This window comes from Amblyomma americanum, chromosome 4 (genome assembly GCF_052857255.1).
Source record: "Amblyomma americanum isolate KBUSLIRL-KWMA chromosome 4, ASM5285725v1, whole genome shotgun sequence".
Lineage (NCBI taxonomy): Eukaryota > Metazoa > Arthropoda > Arachnida > Ixodida > Ixodidae > Amblyomma > Amblyomma americanum.
In genome coordinates, this window is record NC_135500.1 from 78,472,982 (window position 1) to 78,497,811 (window position 24,830).

At 44.0% G+C, this 24,830-nt stretch overlaps 2 non-coding genes and 1 pseudogene across 2 annotated transcripts; 2 read left to right on the plus strand and 1 right to left on the minus strand.

The window, feature by feature from the left end:
• Positions 1 to 3,960: 3,960 nt before the first annotated feature.
• Positions 3,961 to 6,613, minus strand: LOC144129597 (uncharacterized; annotated as a pseudogene).
• Positions 6,614 to 14,629: 8,016 nt separating this feature from the next.
• TRNAG-GCC (transfer RNA glycine (anticodon GCC)) lies at positions 14,630 to 14,700 on the plus strand. The gene has a single exon. It is a non-coding gene; the product is annotated as a tRNA-Gly (tRNA).
• Positions 14,701 to 17,521: 2,821 nt separating this feature from the next.
• TRNAG-GCC (transfer RNA glycine (anticodon GCC)) lies at positions 17,522 to 17,592 on the plus strand. Its single transcript has one exon. It is a non-coding gene; the product is annotated as a tRNA-Gly (tRNA).
• Positions 17,593 to 24,830: the final 7,238 nt, after the last annotated feature.

Consider the following 24,830-nt stretch of genomic DNA (forward strand, 5'->3'; position numbering starts at 1 on the left):
AAATTTCGGTTAAAACCGAATTTCAAGAACTGAATACGGCGTTGACTAGGTCCACATGACCTAAATTTTACGTGCGGACGCGAGCATGAGACATTGAAAGCTATCGCCGTAATGCTCTGTGGCTTACGTAGCAAGCTATGTTACAGTAGCGCGTTGGCGAGAGGGTCCGCTTTTGTTACTACAGTTGCCCCCTCAACAAACAGCCGCGCCTCCGCTGAAGGCGCTCGCCGCTTGCGTGACCTAGACACTCACGATATTGCGTAAATGCACTCGCCACGTGTAGAATTCACCTGGAGACGGCAGCGTCGGCGTCGGTGGTTCAGTGGTAGAATACTCGCCGTCCACGCGGGTGACCCGGGTTCGAAACAAAATACGACTGCGTCGGTCGCATTTTGTTTCTCATTCTGGCAGCGTCTCGCGTGCAGTTCGACGGAGCTCTTCAGCTAGGACATCAGGCGAGCCTTCAACTTCTGTGTGGCGTTTCACAGTAGTGGTAATGTGTCTGTTTCAATAGCGTACGCACTGGGAAATGGGTATATCCATTCGCTGTTGTTTTTGAAATATATGGCTATATGGATAAATGAAATATATGGATGTATGAAATCTATCTCCTGGGATTCTTTAATGTCAAGGTAACACCAAAACGTTGCAACACCGTTGCTTTTTTTCTGCATTCGTGAAACGTGGTTTGTCTAACGTCTCAGGAGCATTATTAATTATCGTTCAAATTACCTTGCCGTACCCTTATTGAACATTTAAACTCCATAAATGCAACATTCTCTAAAATGATGAAATTCCCATTGAAGAGCCTGGAAGCCCGCTGATTGTGAAACTGCATAGCTTATCAGTACCTTTCGAAGCCCTACAAGGAAGGCGAAGCCAGAGCTCTTCAATACAGCACCACCAATATAAGCAAGTCGCTTTCTAAGAGATGTGATAGAGCCTAGATTATATAGCATTAGTCAAGCGTGTGCCATAAGCGATAGTGGTGAGTAGAATATAAGCAAACATTTGTAAGAAAATAACAGGGCTGTGTATGCACTTTCAGGCAGGCATCATCTTACAGATTGAATTGTAAACTGTTACTAGTTGACGAACAGTATTACTGTAAGAACAATGGGAAACATTTTGGGACACAATTCTTTAAAATTATTTGTAACGTTGTCTTGTAATTTTGACTTAAAGAATATAACAACTCAGAACTATTGCTTATAATAAACACTAAATTATATTTCTTAATAGTTAACAATAAATAGTACTTGGAAATTAAGGTTAGCAAAATGTTTACTTCTAGCGTTAAAATAACGTTTGTGATAAAAGATATCACACGGGTTGAATTTTTCTGAATTTTTTAAAAAATGGGGTGACTTCTTTAGATCTATATGTCAGAACAAAAGTTGGCTTTTTTTATCGGCGAATATGGCATTCGGCGAAAGATTTACTGACTTTTTAAGGGGGATCTAATGCCGCAATCTTATGCGGCCAAAAGTTGCATAAAGTCTGTCTTGTGTTTTTGTCAATTTGTTTTGCAGTAATGAAAGTGCGATTGGGAATACTTGGAGCTGAGGTTGTACGAGTAATTGCTATCGTTATTAGGAAAGTTATGATGATCATCATCAGCTTGACTACGCCCACCGTAGGGCGAATGCCTCTCTCATCTCTCTCCAATTAACCCTCTCATGTGCCAGCTGCTGCCACCCTATACCAGTAAACTTCGTAATCTCATCCACCTGCCTAACTTTTTGTCAACCCTGGTACACTTACATTGTCTTGGTATTCATTCCGTCCTCTTAATGACCACCATCGGTTACCTTGCCTTCGCATCACATGCCCTGCCCAAGCCCATTTCTTCCTCTTGATTTCGACTAGGATGTCATTAACACGCGTTGGTTCTCTGACCCACTCTGCCCTCTTCCTGTCTCTTAAAAGTTACAGCTATGATTGTCCTTTCCGTACCGCGCCGTCTGTAACTTAAGCGGAAGCGTTTTCGTTGCCTACGTTTCGGCTTTAACGATGAGCACGGGTAAGATATAGCTCTTTTATACTATTTTCTTCGGGGATATTGATATTGAGAAAAGTATATAATAGCTGTATCTTGCCAGTTCTCACCTACATTCCATACAATGCAGCATGCCATACCATGCCGAAGACGCCCGTTTTCGTCCGGATATTAGGAATGTAAGGCAAAGAAAATAAAACTGTCATACAAACACAGAATTTATGTATTTATTTTTTTATTTCCTCAAAGACACCGTGTATGGGGCATTACATAAGGGATGGGCATGACAGACTACAACATGATGTCCTCGACCGTTTTCTTGAATTCAATGGGGTTGGTAAGATGTATGGCTTCTGACCGCAGATCATTCCAGTAATCAGGTGATTAGACCCCCCCAAAAAAAGATAAGAAATGAGATGTAGTTCTTGCAAGCGGGGGGTACATGGTCTTGTGGTGAATTCGGCTGGACAGATGATGTGCTGCTGATTTGATTGATGCTCCTAAAGATGAACGGTAAAACTTATGGAACAGGCATAATAGAAATATTTTTCTCCTCTTTCCAAGATTAGACAAAGAGCCTCAAGATTTTAGAGAAGACACACTAGTATAATATGAGCAATCACAATAAATGAAGCGGATGGAGCGATTTTGTATTTTTCAAGCGGTAGTGAGAGGTTTGACTGATGAGGGTCCCGTACTGCTGAAGCGAATTCTAATTTAGGTAGGACGAAAGTTTGGTGAGCTAATAATTTGATGGAAGGGGTAGGAAAACGAAGATTGCGACGTAGAAAGCCAAGGGTGCTGTTAGCGTCATTAGCGATGTTCGTTATATGTCAAGACTATGAAAGGGTATGAGTTAAAGTAATGCCCAAATACTTACAGGTAAGAACGGAACACGCTTAAGAACCAAAAAGAAGATAATTAGAGGGAATGTGGGATTTCCTGCGATGAAAAGAATTCATACATGTTTTAGCAATTTTAAGGCAGAGTAACCAATGCGTGCACAAAGTTTCTTCAATTGTGGTTCGATCTTGTTGAAATTTGATGGCGTCAATGCTTGCAGTAATCGGGCGGTAAATTACGCAATCATCGGCAAATAATCAGATGTTTGAGGTAACGCCGGAAGGACGACAGCTTGCGTGACCTAGATAGGGACGGGATTGTGCAAATGCACTCGCCACGTGCAGAATCCGCCTTGCGGACGGCCTCGTCGGCGTCGGTGGTTTAGGATTCTACTTCCGGCTACCGTTCGGTGTCGGACGAAGGATAATGAGCTCCGGCGGAGCGGCGATAGCGGCTGTTGCTCGCCGCGGAAACAGGTTCAATGCCTATGCGGATAACGGTACGAGATTATTTTGCCTACTTTGCCAACAGGATGTGTTCTTAACACGGTGTTTCTGCACGGTGACGTGCGAGCGAGGCCCTACAGGGTGGAAGATTTTCGGGACGCCCTCGCCAACGCTGGTGCGCTCCCCGACGTCGTGGCGTTGGGGGCGTATCAGATTAATCATGTGTGGGCGGTGACGTTCAGCAGTGCTGAAGTCACGGAGAAACTTGCAGCCTTCGAGGAGCCACAAGTGAATGGACGCCGGTGCATCATCTTCGACCCGGAGGATCAGCAGGTTAAGCTGCGCCTGCTTTGGATGTTGCACGGTGTGGCTGACGACGACATTTGGACTGCCTTCGCGGCGTTCAGAAACGTGACGGAGGTGACGCGGGAGCGTTGGCGCGTCCAAGAGATGAATGAGAAAGGCTCAACCACCAGGACCGTGCTACTCAAGTTGAAGCCGGGAATGAAGGTGGATGATTTGCCAAACCAGTTGCGAGTAGCCGGTGAGCTGGCCCTCGTGGTTGTGCCCGGGCGACCGATGCAGTGCCTGCGTTGCCACGGCACGGGTCACGTTCACCGCAACTGCACGGTGCTCAGGTGCTCCCAGTGCAGGCGCTGCGGACACGCGGACTTAGTCTTTACCTACGCGTCGGCTACCGGGCTCGGAAAGGCGAACGAAACCGCGGAACTCATGGAAGTCGCAGAGCAGAGGCAGCAACGACTGGTACGGACGAGGCGGGCAAGTCGGTTTCAACGCTTGCCACGTCTGTGAGTTCCAGGGATAGCAGCCCGGCGTCCGAAGTTCCGGCCGCGCGCAAACTATTCGGCTGACAAGCTGGCCGGCGACAAGGTACTCCTCGATCAGGCCCATGTTCTTCCGCCGGATGATACCGGCGGCAACAGTGGCGTCTAGCCGAGATCTAGACGTGGGAGGGTAAGCACCATGCTGTTGGGTCCTTCCTCTTGTGTAAAAATGGCTCCCGCCTCAGCCTTTAATGTCGCTACATTAAATGTCAGGGGCCTGGCGACCACGAAAAAAACAAGGTGAGGTGTGCCGACTTATGTGATAGGTAAATGTGTCCACACAAAGGAATGAACCTTAGTTTGCAAGAAACTGAGTAGTTTTCTCGGAAAAAAAAATCGTATGTCACAAGAGTTGGAGAATGTCGTTTTCGCCACTTCGCAAAGTTGCAAGTTTGGAGTATCACTGCCTGCACAATATATATTTTCCGCACATTAGTATTTTTTCAGTACCTCTTTGCAACTTGTTCTAGGCGAAAGAATAAAAAAAAACGTTTTCTTGCTGTGTTAATCTTCTGAGTAAAAAATCACAAACTTTGCTTTCGGAGCTATGCGGTGAAAAAAAAAGGCACTATTCAGGGCAGCCTTAGGGCAAGATGCGTTAAGATCTTCCTACTAAATCTTTTTTTCAGTATTTTTTAGTTACTTTTTCTCACTTCAGGCAAGGTTTGTAGCTCTACAATTGACAGATATTTTTCAATATGGCCTCAAAATTGGTAGAAGTTCAAAAACGTCAAAAAAGTCACAACTTTGACTTGGATTTAAAAAAAAACATCATCATCGAACTTTATTACGGTTTGCTTGAATAATCCTCAATACTTGATAATTTGAAGGCACCAAGGAAGTGTTGCATTATATTGTTTTAAAGTATGAAAATAAATACAAAACTGAGTTCATCTTTTGGCTTTCTATAATTGCCTATTACTGCCTCTTATAAATAGTAACTCTCAGAAATTTGATTTAGCACTCACTGAACGTGGTTACATTTCATCTAGCACAATATGCGAATAATCCTAAATGTTTGTACAGCTTCTACTCGCTTGTTAGCGGCGTTCTTAATCCGTCAAAATGGGAATAAAGTCCCTATTTTCCTGATGTCTCAAGAACTGGCTGGTGGCGGTCAAACTTTTTTTTGCATTCTCTAATTTATCGTCGTAAGGTACATTGGTATGTAATCGATTCTTTAAAAATATCAGATCATTTCTCGGTTCTTAGAAAAAATTTTATATAAAAAATTAATATTAATGTGTTTCTGAAGCCGACGTTTCCGTACCTGCATCTGTTTACCTCTGTGTTCAATGGTTCTACAGGGCACTGTCAGGAGACAGAACGTCGTCTTCTGAGAGGAACAATTTGTCTGCAAGGTTTTTAATCAGGAGGAGTTTTAATCGGGACACAATTTACAAATGGTATGCTACTTTATTTGCAGATTGCAATTCAGAAAGTCGTAACGAGATAAACGGCAGCAGTTGATTTCGGTATGCGCACAGTATATTGTCCAGCACGAAGCACAAATCAGATCACAGTCTCTTCCATTCCGAAGCAACGGTGGAGGCCACGTAGGATGCACTGCCTTCATTTGTTTGAACATACTTCCACATATCGAGCGTCTGAACCCCAGGCACTTTCTTTGCCATTTTCCATTCTTCCTTCTTCATTTCGCGAAAGTCTGCAAGCTCCCTCTGTGGGAGCTCCAGAATGGTGATGTTCTTTAGTGTTGCTTGAATTGCGTCTACGAAGCCGCTGGCTGTTTGCATGGCCTCACTTGCAGGCTTCCGCAAGTTGTGGTGTGATGCTTGATGTTTCACAAGCCCACAAATGCTGTCGCGAGCATTTTTGCCGTGTCCAGTGGCCGAAAACATCCATTTCGTCTCTTGACATTCACTGCTTTGTAGCTCATGAAACTGATATTTATTCTTGAAGTGAGTGGGAGCCCCGTCGCTCACATAAGTTATCTTGGTGTAGATTGGCGCGTAGTCTTCGAGGTGTGCTTTGATTTTCGACAGAGCCAAGCATGCATGAGCAAAATCATGAGACATATCGTCAGAAATAACGGCGTGGTTCTGAGTTGATTTTCTTGACGTGACAACGCAGGTAAACACGGTGACCTGCTTTTTCTGCCAGTGATACGCTTGTACTGCGTCTGGAAGCACAAATGTACAGTTTTCGGCGAAGTCAAAATGCAAAACAATTGCACCTCTCTTGCCGCTGTGTTTTTCTTCATGTATTGCTCTTGCTTGCACAGATCTAATATAGTTGCGGGGAATCCATTTCGTGGTCTTTCTTATAAATTCTCTCATAAATGATTAAGCGGTCAGAGTTTTTTTAACTAGCTCACCGTATTCCCATGTAGCAATCAACACCTCGTCCTTGCTGCTCATTTCAAAATTTTCCGAAGTGAAAATGCCATCTTGTGGACAGTGCTCACAATTCCTGAGGAAACATGACACAGTAGGTTCTTGGTACACGTAGAGAGACTGCATATCCTCGGGAGAAAGCGACCTTCCGGACGCATTCTGCAGTCCCACGAGGCACAACTGAAAGTTTGCACGGCATACGCAAAAACGCACTTGCCGCTGTGGCGAGCCTTTCACCCACTCAGGTGGCAAGGATATGAATTTTGTGAGGCCAACCTGGGAGGCAGGGTGAGCTTGCTTGTAGAGCCTGAATGCTTCTCTCAAGGACCGCACCATGAAGAATTTAGGTATCCATTCTTTCTCTCCCTCCTTTTCGATTCTCACAACGTCCTTCTTGTTCGGAATCTGCCTAGAGCAATCGAGTTCATCCGTGGTGTAATATTCTAAAACGGTGGTAATGTCTTCCTGTTGTAGTTTACATCTTGTATATCTCTCCTGTGTTGACCATACGCCTTCTTCATCTACCATCGTCTTCGATTTTCGGATAACGTACCTCGTTGCCTCTGGAATAACTTCCTGCACATATTTCACGGTTAGGTTGCGTGGTAGCAGTGTCAGCAGCTGGCAATGCTCTTGAAAGGACGTACACCTTTTGTAGGCAGCATGTAGGTTGTCTTCCCAGCTGCTGCATTGTGCACAATTTTCTTCTGACGCACGTGAAGTCTCTGGGATGATATATGCTGCCTGTATCCCCGATCGGATTTTCGTCACCGTAGCTCTTGCCACCTCTTCCTGCTTTCGCTTTGCACAGGGAAGTCTGAGGCATTTTTTTAGAGCACTCGTTGGCTTTAGGGGCGTGATTTCGGTGGTAAGGCTGACACTTGAGTTTAAACTTTCTACGATTTCTTCCCCAGGGCGGAATTCTTCGAATGTTTCGGTTGACTCTGCCTGCATATTATCTAAGTGTTCCTTGGACCGACGGTAACAGTTCTGACAGATGAAGTCACTTTCTCGTACTCGGAGAGCTTCTTCGGGAACTAGGACCTTTTTGAGAGCAGCGACATTGACTCTCTTTACACTGCGAAAATTACGTCATTTTTCAATTTTCTGTTTGTGCCTTTTTGAGTAGTCGGCACAAAACGTTCGCCGCGGAAATCTCTTCATGAATGCAAAAGCTCAACGCTTCCGAAGATTATCGCGGGACAGAGGAGCAGGTGACGGATTCAGGGCCCAGGGCTGCTTTTCCAAAAAAGGCGAGGGACAGATGGATGGGTTTTTAACACAGGCTGCCCACCGTCGACACTGATGCCGTTTTGGTCTGGTGTACGAGCTGAGACTGAGATACCAAGTACGCTTGTAGAGGGAGCCCTTCAGCGCAGTGAAAACACATGAGTACAGAAAACGACCCCACCGGGTCTACCAGGCCTGGAAAACGACTCGCGAAACTCGAGATCCGAACAACATCCGCTCACCAGGGCTATCTCGGTCGAAGGCTGAGGCATAACTACCAGGCGATCGGTAGCATTTGGTTAGTTTCCCGTAAAGACAATGCAAGAGAAAAAGTAATTTAGGACGAATCACTTCGCAAGTCTGTTGTTTAAGAGTAACTGTCGCATTGACCATAACCCCAGAGTGGTACTCAGTGGTACTCTTGAGGAGAGGATAGAAGAAAAATTAAAAAATTAGAAACCTTTACCTTCAAGAAAGTTTTCCTGCACATTCGTGCAACGGTATGGGGTAGCGTCTTTGCAGGGAAATTTTCCTACATACCTAGCTATAGGAGCGGCTGCCAAGTGCGGTTCATCCTTGGAGCGGCGGTAGCAGTTAAAGGCAGTGGGTAAAGGCATCTTGAGAGTAGCGACGGGTGGATTAATTGTTTGCATAAACTACCCCTACACACGCGTCACTCCAAAAAAACGTGCTAAAATATGCCTACAGTAATTTAGGTCCCACTGTTATAACAGTACGAAAGCGAATAGGTGCTTTACACCTTTGATTGTAAGAGAAAAAAATAACACTTAAAAATTGCACTTATACACTCAGCAACCGTAGCGTTTAAAATTTACCCACAAAAAACCAAAACTAAATCCAGCTTCTGACGATTGCGCATCCTAAGAGGGAATACTGAGCAGTCGTAGGGCTTGAAATCATGAAGTCTGCTTTGTATATATTTTCATACTTAAACAATATAATGCAACACTTTTTTGGTGCCTTCAAGTTATCAGGTATTGAGGATTATTCAGGCAAATTTTAATGCAATTCGGTGATGGTGCTTTCTTTTTAAATCGAAATTAAATTTGTCACTTTTTTGACGTTTTTGAACTTCGGCCAATTTTGAGTCCATATTGAAAAATATCTGTCCATTGTAGAGCTACAAAACATGTCTGAGGTGAGCAAAAGTAGCTGAAAAATACTAAGAAAAAGATTCAGTGGGGAGATCTTAACGCATCTTGCCCTAAGGCTGCCCTGAATAGTGCCTTTTTTGCACCGCTGAGCTCCGGAAGCGAAGTTTGCGATTTTTTACTCAGAAGATTAACATAACAAGAAAACGCTTTTTTTATTTTTTCGCGTAGAATAGGTTGCAAAGAGGTACTGAAAAAATACTGATGTGCGGAAAAAATTTATTGTTCATGCAGTGATGCTCCAAACTTGCAACTTTGCGAAGTGGCAAAAACGACATTCTCCACCTCTTGTGACATACGATTTTTTTCCGAGAGAACTACGCAGTTTCTTGCAAAACTAAGGATTATTCCTTTGTGTGGAGACATTTACCTATCACATATAAAAATTTCATTGAAAACAAAAAATGGTCATGGGACCTCGATTACCGTTCTTATCTGAACATGCCCAGTTGCTTTTTTCCAAAGCCTCCAAGAGCGCGATTGCACGGAGAGGCAGCTCATTGTCTTAGGCGACTTCAATTGTGTTCTTAATGCGAGCGATAAGTCAAGCATCCGTGGGTTTGAGACAGGAGCACTGAAATGTTGATGAGAATGATTGAGAACGGAAACCTCGAGGATGTGGCTGAATGTCGTGAGGGTGCGCGGGCAGTGAAGTTCACCCATTTTCAGGGCTCAAGCCATGCACGGCTGGACCGCATATACGCATCACTTGACCTTGCCCCTTAATGCAGCTATTAAGAAGTTGTGGGAGTTATCTTCTCAGACCACTGTTTATTTGAGTGCTGCCTGGGAAGTGTGAAGCGAAGCAAGGCATTTTCATGGGAAATGTGGAAGCTAATCAACACGCTTCTTCACGACGATGTCTACTACCCAGCAGTAAAGGAGGAAATAGGAAAATAAACCCGTGCAAGAACTTGAAGATTTGGCAACAGTGGGAGCTATGTAAAGAATCTTTAAAAATCAAAGCAATAGAAAGGGCCACTTGTATCCTGTATAAAGGAAAACAAGACGAAGCTGAGTTAAAGGCAATACTGCAAACGTTGCTGAAGCAGGAATGCAAAGAGCCTGGGAAATGAATAGAAGATGTCAGCAAAACAAAACAAAAGATATAGCTTATGGAAGAACGGCGTTATCGCGGAGCACTGAGGAGAGTGAGGGCGGAAGACACAGCTGCTGGCGAAGCGCCATCAAAACGTGCTCTCGGTTTAGAAAGAGCCCACCGTGAATGGAATCACATGTGCAAAATAGAAGGGGGGGGGGTGTATCTTATGGGCAGACACTGACCACATCAAAGCAGCCTTTAATGAATTTTACCAGAGGCTTTTTTCATCGCACCCGGTAGACACCGTCACATTTAAGCATCAGTGTCTTGGTGCAATGCCACGGCTGGACGAAGAAAGGAAAAAGAAAATCGAACTAGGAATAACTCAAAGCGAAGAAGAGTACGCGATAGATGAATTAAACCTCGGAAAATCACCAGGACCAGATGAATTCAGTGCAGCATTTTATAAAGAATTTAAGCATGAACTTGCCCCGGTGTTGTGTACAATGCTTAATGAAGCGTATAGAATAAACCTATTGCCTCCGTCTTTTGGGACCTCCCATACAGTACTCATACCTAAAACTGATGATATAGAGTCTGTCTGTCTGTTGTCGCCTGGAAGAAAGGAATGAAAAGTGCACAGGCCTGCCCACTGGCTCAAGCCGAGCCACAATCGCTACCACGTGCATATAGTAGGAGAGTTCAAAGACGGGATAGAAAGACAGGATAGAAAAGACGCGCGGTATAATGACCCCGGCCGATTCCGGAGGCAGTGCAATACCGGGCCAACCGGTGGCGGAAGTGAAGCAACCTTCAAGCACTCCGCCACATTTCCGAAAATAAGTCCAATTGGGACCCGTATCAGATATTCTACGGGGTCCTTTCCCTCTGACACTGTACTGGACAGTGCCGAAAGGAGGTGTGATATAGAGAAATTACAATATAGAGAAAGTACAGTTGGTTACAGCATATCTGCCGAGATCACTCACCAATGTGGAATACAAAATTTTTATGAAGGTATTGGCGCGAAGACTGCAGACAGTGATATCGGATATTGTTGGACCCCACCAGACATGTGCAATAAAAGGGCGCACAATTTTTTCCAACTTTCACAAAGCGCGCAGTGTACTTGAAAGCTGCGATTACATAAATGGGCGAGTGGCCATGCTTCAGATTGATCTCTAAAAGCCATTGTATTGTGTTTCTCATGAAATCTTGTTCGCTGTTTTAGACCATATGAACATCGGTATTGTTATCCGTGAGGGTGTAGCCCTGGCGTATCGAAACTGCACGACAAGGTTGATAGTTAACAAGAGTCGGGGGGGCCCCCGTTAGCGTGCACCGTTCGGTGCATCCGGGCTGCCCCCTCAGCCTTCTATTATTTTGTATTTACATCGAAACGCTGTGCATGAAAATAATAGAAAACAATAGTATTCATCATCATTATTTATTGTCCCTTAAAGGCCCCTGTCGGGGTATTACATAAGGGAGGAGCGTATACAAGGTTGATGGGGAAAAACAAAGGTCACAAAAATATAACAATGCAATATAGGAACATAAAGAGAAGCAAGGAACGCGAATAGTTAGAACGGTGCATGTAAAAAATGCCTTTAGGCCACAAGCACCACACACGTCGGCGAGAGGTTAGAGCAAAAAAAAAATGTCAACCCAGGTGATCTAACAACATCGCCTTAAACCTTGTCGCATCGTGCACATTTGTTAGTGAGTCGGGCAGAAGGTTCCATTCTTCAATTGCGGTCGGAAAGAAGAACTTGTTGAAAGCATTGGTGGAGCCATGAAGTCGTTGGACGCTATTTGAATTAAAAAGGCGGCGCGATGTACGAAAGGGAGGAGATATGAGGGAACCACGGAGATAGGGGAAATTGAAGTATAACTTATGGAGCAAGCAAAGGCGCGCAACTTTTCGTCTGAGAGCTAAGGAAGTGAGGTCAAGTGATGATTTAATGGAACTTACGCTGGAATGAAAGTCGTATGTTGACGATATGAAGCGTGCTGCACGGTTCTGGACGGCTTCGAGCATGTTAATTAGGTAGGACTGATGAGGACTCCAGATCGCGGATGCATACTCCAGCCTACTGCGGACAAAAGTTTCATATGCCAGTTTACGTATGTTAGCGGGGGAAGAGGGAAGTGATCTTCTAATAAAACCAAGTGTACGTGAAGCGTCGGCCGTGATTTTTGTAATATGATCAACCCAAGTTAATTTACTATTGATTGTGATGCCAAGGTAACGATAAGATTCAACTTGCAATAGGTCCTCAGAAAATAAAGAGTAAGGATAAGTTAAATTGGAGCGTTTCCGAGAAATTTGCATAAAACTGCACTTCCTAATGTTCAGTTCCATCATCCACAAAGAGCACCAATTTTCGATGAGCTTCAGATCGTTTTGGAGGGCAGCTTGATCGTCTTTAGTATTTATACGGCGGTAGATAAGGCAGTCATCTGCGAAAAGACGGATGGTGGATGAGATGTTGTGTGGGAGGTCGTTAATAAATATTAAGAAGAGAAGCGGACCCAACACAGACCCCTGTGGTACTCCGGAGGAGACGGAAGTAGAATTTGAAGGAAGTCCGCCTATTACGGTGAACTGAGAGCGAGCTGTGAGAAAATTGTGAATCCAGTCTAAAACAAGTGGGTGAAGGTGAAGACCTGAAAGTTTGAACATAAGACGTTGATGTGGGACACGGTCGAATGCTTTGGGAAAATCAAGATAGATGACATCGGTTTGGAACAAGGAATCAAGGTTTAAGTGAAGGTCCATGGTAAACTCAAATAACTGTGATTCACATGAATAGCCGTGACGAAAGCCATGCTGATTTTTGAAGAAAAAAGGAGTTGGAATTGAGGTGGGATGCAATATGCGAGTATATAACATGCTCAAGAAATTTACATGGTATGCAAGTTAATGAAATAGGACGATAATTAGACGGGTCGCTCCGGCTGCCAGCCTTGAACACAGGAATGACTTTGTTAATTTTCCAGTCACTAGGTATGGAACTGTTCGCAAGAGATTGATCAAAGATTATTTTTAGAAAATGAGAAGATACATTTTTTGTAGCTTTTAATATTTTGGCAGTGAGGTTGTCAGGCCCGGCAGCACTGGATAACTTTAGTTTGTCTATCAGAGCACAAATGCCAGCAGTAGTGATGTTGATAGGTGCCATCGCAGAAAAGTTTAAAAAATCCTTGTGTGATGTATTCCAGGCAGGTTCATGTGGGAAGACTGATGTAATGCCTTTAGGTTACAAGCAGCTGAAGTTAAGTTGATCACAGTTGATCAGAAGAGCATAAGCGAAGCTGTCGGGTGTGTACGCGAGTTCAGCGAAGTCACCGGTAGCGGGGTTAATTGGTCCAAATGCCTCGGACTCTGGCATGGATGATGGCCATCCAACCTGAACCATTTTGCCAACGTACCGTGGGCGACGACCCCGGGCAAGTATTTGGGTGTACCGCTCGATGCTTATCACGAAAACGAGGAATATTGGAAAGAGCAAACTAAAGAAGCACGTGACAGAGCTGGAAAATGGAAATGCACCATTCTCTCAATATTCGCGAGAGCAACAGTCTGCAACTTGTTTATTAGCAAGCTCTGGTATGTGATGCAGGTTTTGCATTGCTCTCATGTGAACATTCAGAAGATACACAGTATTTTGGCCGTCTTCATATGGGCTTCCGAATGGGAACGTTGCAGTCGAACGAACCTGCTCTGCGGGTAAAAGTCCGGGGCTTGGGCTAGGGCACCTCTTTTTAAGGCAGCTGGTGAACCGTTTTTTTGTTTTTTCCCGACACCACAGACCCGTTCTTGCGCACCGTGTGCCAAGTCAGGCTGCGGCGATTGCTGCCGGAGTTTGTTGTATCCACAGAAGAGCTCTCGGGTGGAATTTTCTGATACTACAAAAAGATTGTAGCAAGTGTAAGGTTTCTTTCTGCACGTTTATCCAGCGATTACTTGTACAAGACTTAAAGGAAAAAGTGGTACCATGACCTCTCTCTGTGATATTGTCTTCCTAGAGTTCATTTAAAGGCCCTTGTACAGCGGGGGGCCCGGGAGGTGATGTTTTAAAAAGGGTGAAAAATGCGGGTACCACCAGGAGTAAAGACCTTCTTCTCTAAGTTACACACCGAGACGCTACCACTTAAGAAGTTTTTAGAAAGAAAGAATTTCTTTTTACCATGGGGAACGAACTGCTTAATTTGTAAAGAGCTCAAACAATAGACCATGGTTTTTTGCATTGCTGGCAAGGGGTTTATTTTTGGGATGTGTTACAAAGGACAATAAAGAAAAACCTACTACTTGACGCGCAGGTAATTCGTTATTTCAGCACTGATAATGAGCATGGGGTAACACTTGATCCCGTAATGCTCTTGGGCCTCCACTGTATATGGCGCTGGAAAATGGCAGGCTATTATTGTGATAAAGACGCACGACCAGCCCGAATTCATTTTCTGGAAAAAATGGACTGCTTTCTTGCCATCCAGAGAGCCGCTGCAGAGCTCCCGAGTGGCTCTCAAGACTAGAGCTGCTCTGTATGTTACGTGAATTTTAATTTGACGAAGCCAGACACATTCTGGCTGACCACGACAGAGTTGTATGTACATAGCATTTTGTGTGTGTTTGTTTAGTGTTTTTTGGTTAAATTTCATGGGCCAAAGCCAGGCAATAAAGGAAAAAAAGAAGCGTCGGTGGTTCAGTGGTAGAATACTCGCCTGCCACGCGGGTGGCCCGGCTTCGATTCCCGGCCGACGCAACCCTTTCCTTTTTGCAAAACGTCTGGCGCAGCTTCCAACAGCACGCTTACTAAACAAACTGAAGCACCTGCACTCAAGCCGTTTAATGTCCCAAAGCGGCAAGTGGGCTGTGAGGAGGGCGTGGTAGAATATTCCCCATATTTGTTCAAACAACCTTGGTTTCCTTAACTTCCAGGTAACATCAGAATGTTACAGCAAGGTTGATTCCTTCATTTCGTCACAAGTTAATAGACTGTTCATAATTTCCTTTAGTGCTAACGCTTCTGCAACATTATGTATGAAAGGTAATTTATTTTTATTTTTTCATTCACTCACTGGTACCTACATAACGCCATTATTGAACGTTATGCCATGAGTCGTATAGGTAAGTGGGCAGTAATGAAAGTTCTGTAACAATATAAAAGGGCTGTGGATGCAATCTATGGCAGGCATGATCTAACAGAAAAATTTCAAAGCACTACTAGTTGAGGAAGAGCTTTACTGTAAGAATAACGGGGAAAGTTCGCGAACACAGATATTTGTAATGTTGCTTTATAGTTCTGCCTCAAAGATTATAACGACATTTGGAACACAGCATTAAAACAACGTTAGTTTCAGCGATGAAGTGATGTTTATAATAAACACCGAACATATTTGTTCATGATTGAAGTTACCATTCGGAAACCAAGGTTAGCAGTATGTTTACTTTTTACTATTCCGTGAAAATTCTGCGGATCTTTTTATGGTGCTTATATAGGAAAGAAAGTACGTATTTTTTATTACTGGATAATACTGCCGTTGGCGAAAGCTGCACTGACTTTTTTTGGTGATTGAATGGGATAATCATGTGCGTTAAAAAGTCACATAGAATCAATTTGAATGTATTTATCAATTTGTTTAGGAGTAATGAACGTACAAATATGAAGACTTTGACATCAGCTCGTACAACGGCTTGCTATCGTTATTAAAACAGTAAGGCAAAAAACGCAACAGGCGGCAGACAAAAACGCAAGCGGAAGTTAACATCCAATAACTAGGTGGACATGTTGGGTTGTGGCGCTGGGTTGTGCGAAAAAGCCTTGCAGCACATGGCCTGCGTGTCGATGGCGGCGAGGAATTGGCAGTTCAGTTGTCGCCTGAACATGACACTTTCTGTGGCCTATGCACGGCTTCGTTCCAATGTGCTACGTGCATTTGTTGAACCTACTTAACCGAGTAACTCCTCTAGGTCGGTCACGTTAGTGACTGAGCGATGATAATATATCTAGCAGGCAGCAAAGAGGTGGTTGTTCTATGTCTGGAGATGCGTGGAAGCTAGCGGAACAATACCTCACGTAGCACAAATGCGCTGCTTATCCAACAATACCACTGATGCATGACACCCATGGCTTACTGACTTTCTTTATTCTCAACTTCGACATAGCGAACCCTTACTCAACGTCGAGCTACCTATGACTCGCATGCCAAGAATGCTGATATTTAGGTTAAAATCGAATTTCAAGAACTGAATTCGGCGTCGTTTGGTCGTCTATTTCTCCGGGTGAAATCGAGTCAAGTGTTCGGTAATATCTGCAGTGCGGCGACTTTGTATAGCGTACGGGCGTTTCTCCATTTCACCTTCTGCGAAAGGCGGTCGCCACTGTAGGGATTTGTTTCCGTCGCCTTGGGTTCAGCTGTGCAAAATGTTGTTCTTTTATGGCTGTGATTTACGAGACATCTATCATATGTTATCCTTACAAGAGCCTGATGGAAGTTGTCGTTGCTGTTGGTGTTGTGCTCAACGAGTTAATGGCGGGTACCCACTGTGGCCGATTGGCCGAGACACAGGCTGCGGCTGACAGGTGGTGAAAATTGTTTTTCAAACTGGGAGAAACAATCAGAATTAAGGAATGCAGATTTGTGGGATTTAAATAGACAACAAATTGGAATCTGCGAGGTTGGTGACCGAGAATGGAAACGGGTCTATTCGTGCAATGTTTTTGAATACAGATGAATTTTAAACATGAGTAGACAGAAGATAGAATTCAGAAAGGTGTTAGGGTGGCAGCCATTTCGTGTCTAAAAGGAAACTTAGAATGGCGGAGAGCTCATTCTTGTTGCTGTAGTGACGGGTGTTCTACCAGGCATCTCCGTAAAGAGGCGAGGCTGCGGAAGAACAACATTAAATGGTCGATCGTTTCGAGTTTGATGCTCATACTGCTTTTTTCTTTCATTCTTTTGTGAAGACCTTCTTACCTGCGGCTAGACCGTGCACTGCGGGCATACATACTTTTTTCAGTTTTTCATTATTGGGTGGGGAGGGGGAAGGGTCTTTTATAAACTTTTCTTTTATTAAACATTTGTTGCATTCTTAAAAATGAGGGAGGCTATTTAGCCTACTATAGGTCTTTGTGCATATGAGCTCGTTATGCAGTTTGAGAACTGACGAATTTGCACTTGAGTTTATGCACAAGGAAACAGCAGCACAAGTTCTCTTAAAGTGTGCAACAACGAATCGCCGACGTTTAGCGAAAAACTTGCACTCTGCAGGTGCGGCGAACTATCGTCGGCTCATATAGGCCTGTCACAACGGAGCCATTAATCTTTGACCGTTGAGGCTACCAACAAAGCATCCGCGTTGCCCCCATTACACAACACAATACTCTACGGCTTATATGCCAAGCTATGCTGTAGTGGCGTGTTGGGCTTAGTTCCGCTTTGCTATGACAGGACAGTTTTGTGTAGGAAAAGAGGCGGCGCGTCTCTGCTGAAGGCGCTCGCCACTTGCGTGACCTAAATAGGGATAGGATTACGCAAATGCACTCGCCACGTGCGGAAGCCGCCTTGCGGACAGCACCGTTGGCGTCGGTGGTTCAGTGGTAGAATACTCGCCTGCCACGCGGGTGGCCAGGGTTCGATTCCCGGCCGACGCAGTTCTTGTTTTGTTGGAGCAGTCCAGCATTTCTTTTTTCTGCAATTTTAGCGGCGTGTGTCTTCTGGGTGTTCTTGCGTAGACGCCGTTTCAAAGAAATTGCACATACAAGTCTGGAAAGCGCAGCCCAAGAGCCGCAGACTTTTGCCTCGTTTGCCATTACGATCAAGTGAAGCAACATGGAGTGCAGGCAAGTCTGCGCGGTTTAGGTCGGTGGCGTAGCGACGGCTCTGATTTTTGTTCCCATTGTGCTGGCTGGTAGCGCTATGGCTCGACGCGCTTTTTTCCTGACAGCTGAATGGTTCGTTGGTTGGTGTGCTCGGATAAGCAGCTTCAAGCACTCTAAAAAATCTCACCGTTGCGCTGGCAGACGACTAGCTTTTGAGTTTTTACAGTTTACTGACGATTTCTGCCCTTTCGTTAAATACGACAATTCACAATATGTTTTCTTGCTGGACTCCCTCCTAAGAGCAAGTTCGTGTTGAAGAACGCGTGTTTGTCTTAAAGTTTATTGAAACGCTTTTTTTCTTTTGAAGTTTTGTGCAGAGAGATAAAACACGGCATAATGAGACCGTTTCACCACATGGTGCACACGGGAGATTTCGTTGCTTTATGAGTATGGAGTAATGAGTATTATGCGTATTTCCATTTAATGAACGAAACGACAAGACTTCAATAAAGCGTTCTTAGTGTCGAAACGACAGCGATTCGATGAGAATGGACTTTAAAAGGCGAATGCTACGTAAAAAAAAAAGAAAGACGTGAGGTTGTGCATTACTGACGGAGAAAAACACAGAACACGAACGCCTAGCAGAAAATGAATTTACCTTCAGACGCTCCAAAGACACGGAGCTGCTGCAGATGGTCAAGGAGACGAAAAATGAAATACCTGTCTCGGAGCTCGGATTCAATAAAAGGAGAAAAAGTTTTTCGGTTTATTTAACAGTGGCTTCATTGGGGCACACCGGCACTGACACGAAAATAAAAGAAACAGAAAAGAATCAGAAGTTCCACCATTAACCCTATGTATGGTTGGACCATAAAGGGTTTCTAAGCAACTCAGAGGTCGTGGGCTCGGATGCCATCAGAGGCATGTGGCTTTCTTCTAGTGTTTAATAAATTATCTGTTTCCTATTAATGTCGCACTAATTAGCACCACACACACAAAAAAAGAAACCATCGCCTATGCTCCTTGGCTGTGGTGACTGTTGGCTTCCGTCATGAATATCATAACGAGCACCTCTTTTCTCTTCCCTTGCCTTCACGTAGGTGATGTTAGGCTTATCGTTGAAGAACGAATACATTTCGCTTGAGGAGACGTGAGATTAAACAGTTTACCAGCAGTATAAATTTCGTTACAAGACGCTTAAAAAATTTAAATTCAAGGATGATGCCTTGCCTTCCCGTCCAAGAATGGATCAGCTGGTCGGTGCTGTTGTGTCGCGGCCATTGCGGCTTTCCGTCGGACATGACCCCATTTTCTCTCCCGTCGCGAAGATGCACTCCGCAATACACTGCGCCGCTCGTGTCTTGTGTAGTCTAGGAATATGTATTCAAGTAGTCTAGTGGCACATGAGATAGCGTGCCTGTCTTAACAAGAGAGTCGCTGATCGACAGAGGGGCGGGATTCCGCAGCGAGTTCTCCCTGCTGCCCTAACCTATATACATGGCGATATAATTGCACAAGAACCATCGCACGTACAGAATGCGCTTAGCGAACTCGATCATCGGCGTCAGTTGTTCAGTGGTAGAACACTCGCCTGCCATGCGTGTGGCCTGCGGGATCGATTTCCGACCGACGCAGCCGCGGTTTGTTTTCTTTTCGGAAGCTACCAGCGCAACGTTTAACGGTGCTTCTACTGAGCGCTATTGCGCCGGAACCCCTAGCGAGCCTTCTACTGCCGTGCGACGTTTCTCGGTAGTGCACTGGTGGTAGCGTGTTTGTTTCAATGGCCGGGTGCACGGGGCAGTAATATACTATATTCGTTTAGCTATTGATATAGTATCTGGTATTTAATATTAGTCTCAAAGCGACATGTGGGCTTTGAGGACACCGTCTTGGAGGACTCCACATTAAGATCTGTTGGTGTTCTTCAATGTTGTCCAGGTAGCTCCAAAACATTACAAAGCTTTGTTTTATAATGTTGTTTATTGCTTCTGGGCATAAGGGGAGAGGGGAACAAAAGAGAAAGGAAAGAAAAGAGTGGGTGGGTGTTAAATCAAGCAGGAAACCTGGGTCGATCTAATGAAGGCGAGGAGGGAGCGTTGATGTGGCCCCTGCGTCCAATCAATACATGAGGATGGGTTGTCTGGGTGGACACCCGCTGCCGCCAGGTAGCGAATTCTAGTTGGCTTCAGTGCCCGGCAAACCCACAACAAGTGGTGAATGTCAGCCTCAGTGTCCTGTGAGTTGCAGAGTGGACATCCCAGGCGGGGATATAAGTGGCGAAATTGAGGCCACGTCCGAGTTACGGCAGTAGTGAGGGCAACCCCGACCCGGATCCTCCAGAGCACAACCTCCTTTGCTCGGGAAAGACCGCGGGGCAGGGTCATCGCACACGGAGGGACGAGAGCACGTGTGCGGCGCCGGAGGTGTTCCTTTCTTGTGAGAAGGAGGGTAGCATCATCCATGCTGAGGAATTTATTTATTTATTTATTACAATACCTTCAGGGCCCCAGTGGGGCGTTACAGAAGGGAGTGGATAAAAAGTAAAATCAATGCAGCAAAATGAAAACAAAAAGTAAATGGAAAATATAATGTAATACACTAAGGAATGAAAAAACGTAAGCTTGAACAAAATACAAATCAGATTACATACGAAAACAGCCTAGTCAAATACATAGTTTTCCGCGGCATTTTTGAATAAACAGGTGTCAGAAATGTCGGCAACCAAGGTGGGCAAGTGGTTCCAATCGCTCGCCGTCTTGGGTATAAACGAGTTAAAATATGCATTGCTTCGGCAGCATGGAATGCGTACCTTGTGGCGATGATCCGTGCGAAGTGATATGAACGATGGTTCAAATAGAAGATCCCGTTTTACCTGATGATTGTGGTAGTAAATCTTGTGAAAAGTTAGTATTCGCGCGAGTTTCCTACGAAGGGAAAGGCTAGGAAGGTTCAAAGTATTTTTCATTGTAGTTACTCTAGCATTGACGTGGGTAGGGTTGAGGCATTGACGTGGGTAGGGTTGTCAAGCGGGTTGCAGAATCTTCAGATCTTTGTGAATTGAGTAGGTCACGTGGGGCCCACTCAATTCGAATGGCTTGCGGGATGCGAGCCGCCGTATATTCTGGCACATATCTGGGCTGCGGCTGACGCGCCGGAGTAGACGAGTTGCTTGAAGGGCGTCAGTACGGATGATAATGTGGGCTGTAGGGAGCAAGGTAGCTGCGACTAGAGAGCGAAGCGCATCTTGTATAGCAAGCAGCTCAGCGCACAAGGAAGGAGGAAAGCTTATTTTTGTTTTCGTCATATGTTAATACAAAGCTGGTTACTTCAATCTTGGTAACGTTTCTGCGACATTATAAAAAAAGTTCAAAATGCATTGCCCTAAAATTAATGAAAATTAAAGCTGCATGAATACAACAATATTTAAAATGGTAAAGTAACCATGGAAGACAATGCAAGCCGGCCAATTGCAGATGTGCAGAACTTACCAACAGCCTTCAAGGCAATACGAGGAAGGCGACACAGGCGCTCTATGCAGCGCTACCAATACATGTAGCTCGATCACTTTCTAAGAAATGCAAGAGTCTAGATTATATAGCCATTATTGAAGGCTTTGCCATAAGCGATAGCGGTGAATAATTGATTAATAAGCAAGCTTTATAACAAAATAACCGGGCTGTGCATGCAGTCTGTGGCAGGCACCACCTAACATATTTAGTCGCTAAGTACTACTAGCTGAAGAGCAGCATTACTGTAAGAACAATGGGAAAAGTTGTCGGACACAACGCTTGAAATATATTTATAATGCTGTCTTATAACTCAGAGAATATAACAACATTTAGAACATGGCATTAGAATAATGTTTAAGTTCAATTGTGAACTAATGTAATATTAAACACAAAACGTTATATGATAAAATTAACATTACATAACATTTGTCAATCAAGGTTAACAAATTGTTTACTTTGAGCGGTAAAATAATTTTTCAGATAGAAACTATAACTAGGGGTTGGACTTTTCGGTTTTTGTTTTTCAAATTCGGCGGAATATTTTCATGGTTTATATCAGAAAGAGTTTAATTTTTTGTGGATTTTGCCTTCGTCGGAAGATTTATGACTTTTTTAGTGATTTAATGACGCAATCCTGTGTCGACAAAAGTCATTTAGAGTCTATTTCGTTGTGTTTGCCAGTTTGTTTAGCAGGAATCAACGTGCAAAGGGGACTACTTGGAGCTGGACACGTAGAAGGAATAGCTGTTGTTATTACAACTGTCTTCATCATAATCACCCTGACTATCCCAGCGGCAGGGCAAAGGCCTCTCCCATATCTTTGCAGTTAACTTTGCCACTGCCTTGGCCCTATACGCACAAACTTCTTAATCTCATCCACACACCTAACTTTCTGCCACCCCCTGCTAGGCTTGCCTTCTCTTGGAATCCTGTTCGTATACCCTTCTCGAATAAATTCTCCTCCACTCCTCGAATAAATTCAGGTAGAGAACGCCTGCAATTCACTCTTCCTTCCCTGTTAAATACATAAGCATGTAAAAATGTTGACTTCTTTAGTTCGTCAAAAAAATCTTTGCGCGCTAAGTACGTGGACATCTAGAATATGTCTATTCTTTTTCTTTGCTATCGATCTGTGTTTATCGAGTGCGAATGTCGATTCAATATTGTATAATGACGTTTCACTTTATTTTGTAGTTTATTATTGTGTATCTGTTCATACGTTGACCAATTGCCTTTGTTTTAAAAGCCTTGGGGTCAAATCGCTGCCAAGCGAAAGGGGGCTGCGGATTTGTTAAGCTGTATTTTACAGCTTTTTCTGCGCCTCCGCTGTGTGTACCTTTTCAAGGCAGAAATAAATTTGATTTGATTAAGAACCGAAAGCCATCTGTCTTCGCATAACATGCCCTGCTCAAGCTCATTTCTTCCTCCTGATTTCGATAAGGATATCGTTAACACGAGTTTCTGCCCAGACCCGCTCTGCCCTCATCCTATCTCTTGATGTTACACCTACAATTTTCATTTCCATTGCTCGCTGCTTTGTCCTTAACTTGAGTTCAATCTTTTTCGTTCTCCTCCTCGTTTCTGCCCCATTGGTGTGCACAGGTGAGATACAGCTGTTGTATACTTTTATCTTGAGGAATATTGAGAAAAGTATACAACAGCTCTATCGTAACGGTACTGACCTATCGTTCTACACTATGTCGAAGACCCCGGTTCACGTCATCAGGTTAGGAAAATAATTCAAAACAAATAAGACCGCCAGTAGGGAAGAACGCAAGCCGAAGTTTGTGTCCAAGAACTTGGTTGACAGGTTATCGTTGGGTTGTCGCGATAGGTTGAGTAAAAGGGCCTTGCAACACGTGCTTTACATGTTGGTGGCAGCCATAAAACAGCCGCTCAGTTGTCGCTGTTACCAGAACGTGATACCTTTAGAGCGAAAGCTGGAATTCTCGCGCAAAAACCTTCAAGGTCATGTTACGGCGCAGATTTGACCGTTAAGCGGCCGCAGTTAATAAAGAAACAGAAGCAAGTTGTGGTGTACGTACATGGACGCGAGACTGGGATCCTTACAATCTGCGACGACTGTTCGACACTTGGAAGTGAATGAAGGCGCGTCTAATGAACGCACAGATGTCTAAGAAACGTATCTTCGACATATGTACTGCGGCGTGCAAGAATAATTTAATTATGAGCACGTAAATAACAGATATCCCAATTAAGTGAGCAGCGAAGTACGTTTTCGGAAAATTTACTTCGTGCATGGCGTGCAGTCGTAGCGCCATGATGCGAAACCAACTGAAATCCCAGCACGTAATCTAAAGCGATGGTCCAGCAAATGGCGCGTCTAGTGAATGCATAAATGTCTTAAAAACGTTTCTTCGCGTTACGGGCTGATACATCTATGATTAATTTAATTATGAGTGTGTACATAACAGATGTTCTAATTTAGCAAGTAGCGAAGTTGTTCAGAACGCACTCAACGTTAGACTCCAAGCCCCATCTAGTTGCCCGATACATCCCAGCTTTCGCTCTCAAACCAGATTCAACCGTAGTTACACCACAGCTCATTTTTTAACCAAAAATAAAGTGGGCCGTTGCATGCAATCTATGGCAGGCACTATATAACTAATTTAGTTGTAAAATACTACTAGTTAAAGAACATCATTGCAGTAAAAACAGTCAGTAAGAAAGGTTCTGAGGCACAATGCCTGAAATATATTTGCAATGTTTTGTTATAGTTATGTCTGAAATATTATGATATTTAGAGCACAACATTGGAATAATGTTTATTTGAATGGTGTGCAAATTATTGTAAAAGGAACAAAAAGATTTTTGCTAAAATTTTTTTGAATGACATTTGGAAAGGAACGCTTGCGAAATGTTTACTTTGAACTATAATGTAACATTTTCGATAGAAGATATAACTAGAGGTGGATCGTTTCGAATTTTATATCTTAAAATTCGGAACGGAAGTTTCATGTGGTTTTTTCTTCATGGAGAACATTGCCTTCGGTGAAAGATTTAGATACTTTTTAGGTGATCTAATTGGGAAAATCTGTGCGGCCAAAACTCACTTGCAGTCATTTCTTTAATAGTATTCAACTTGAAAATTCGACTCCTTGGAGCTAAGTCCGGATAAGGAATTGCTATCGTTATTTAGAAAGTAAGACAAACTAAATGAAACAGCTGGCAGACAAATACGCAAATGGCAGTTTATGTCCAAGAACTCGTTTGCCGTATGTTATTGCTGGATTGTCGCGGTGGCTTGAGCGCAGGCTGATCTGCGGGTTGATGGCATCGAGGAAAAGGCAGCTCAGTCGTCGCCTGTACATGATTGTTCCTGTGACCCCCATGCACGGTTTCGTTCCATTGTCCTACATGCATCCGTTGAACCTTCATTTTCGACTAACTACTCTAGGTCGGTCTTGTTAGTGAACAAATAACGATAACACATCTAGCAGGCACAGAAGAGGCGGCTCTTGCCGATCTCCAAGAACGTGGAATCTAACAGAGCAATACCTGATATCGCAAAACTGCGCTGGTTATCCAACAATACCACTG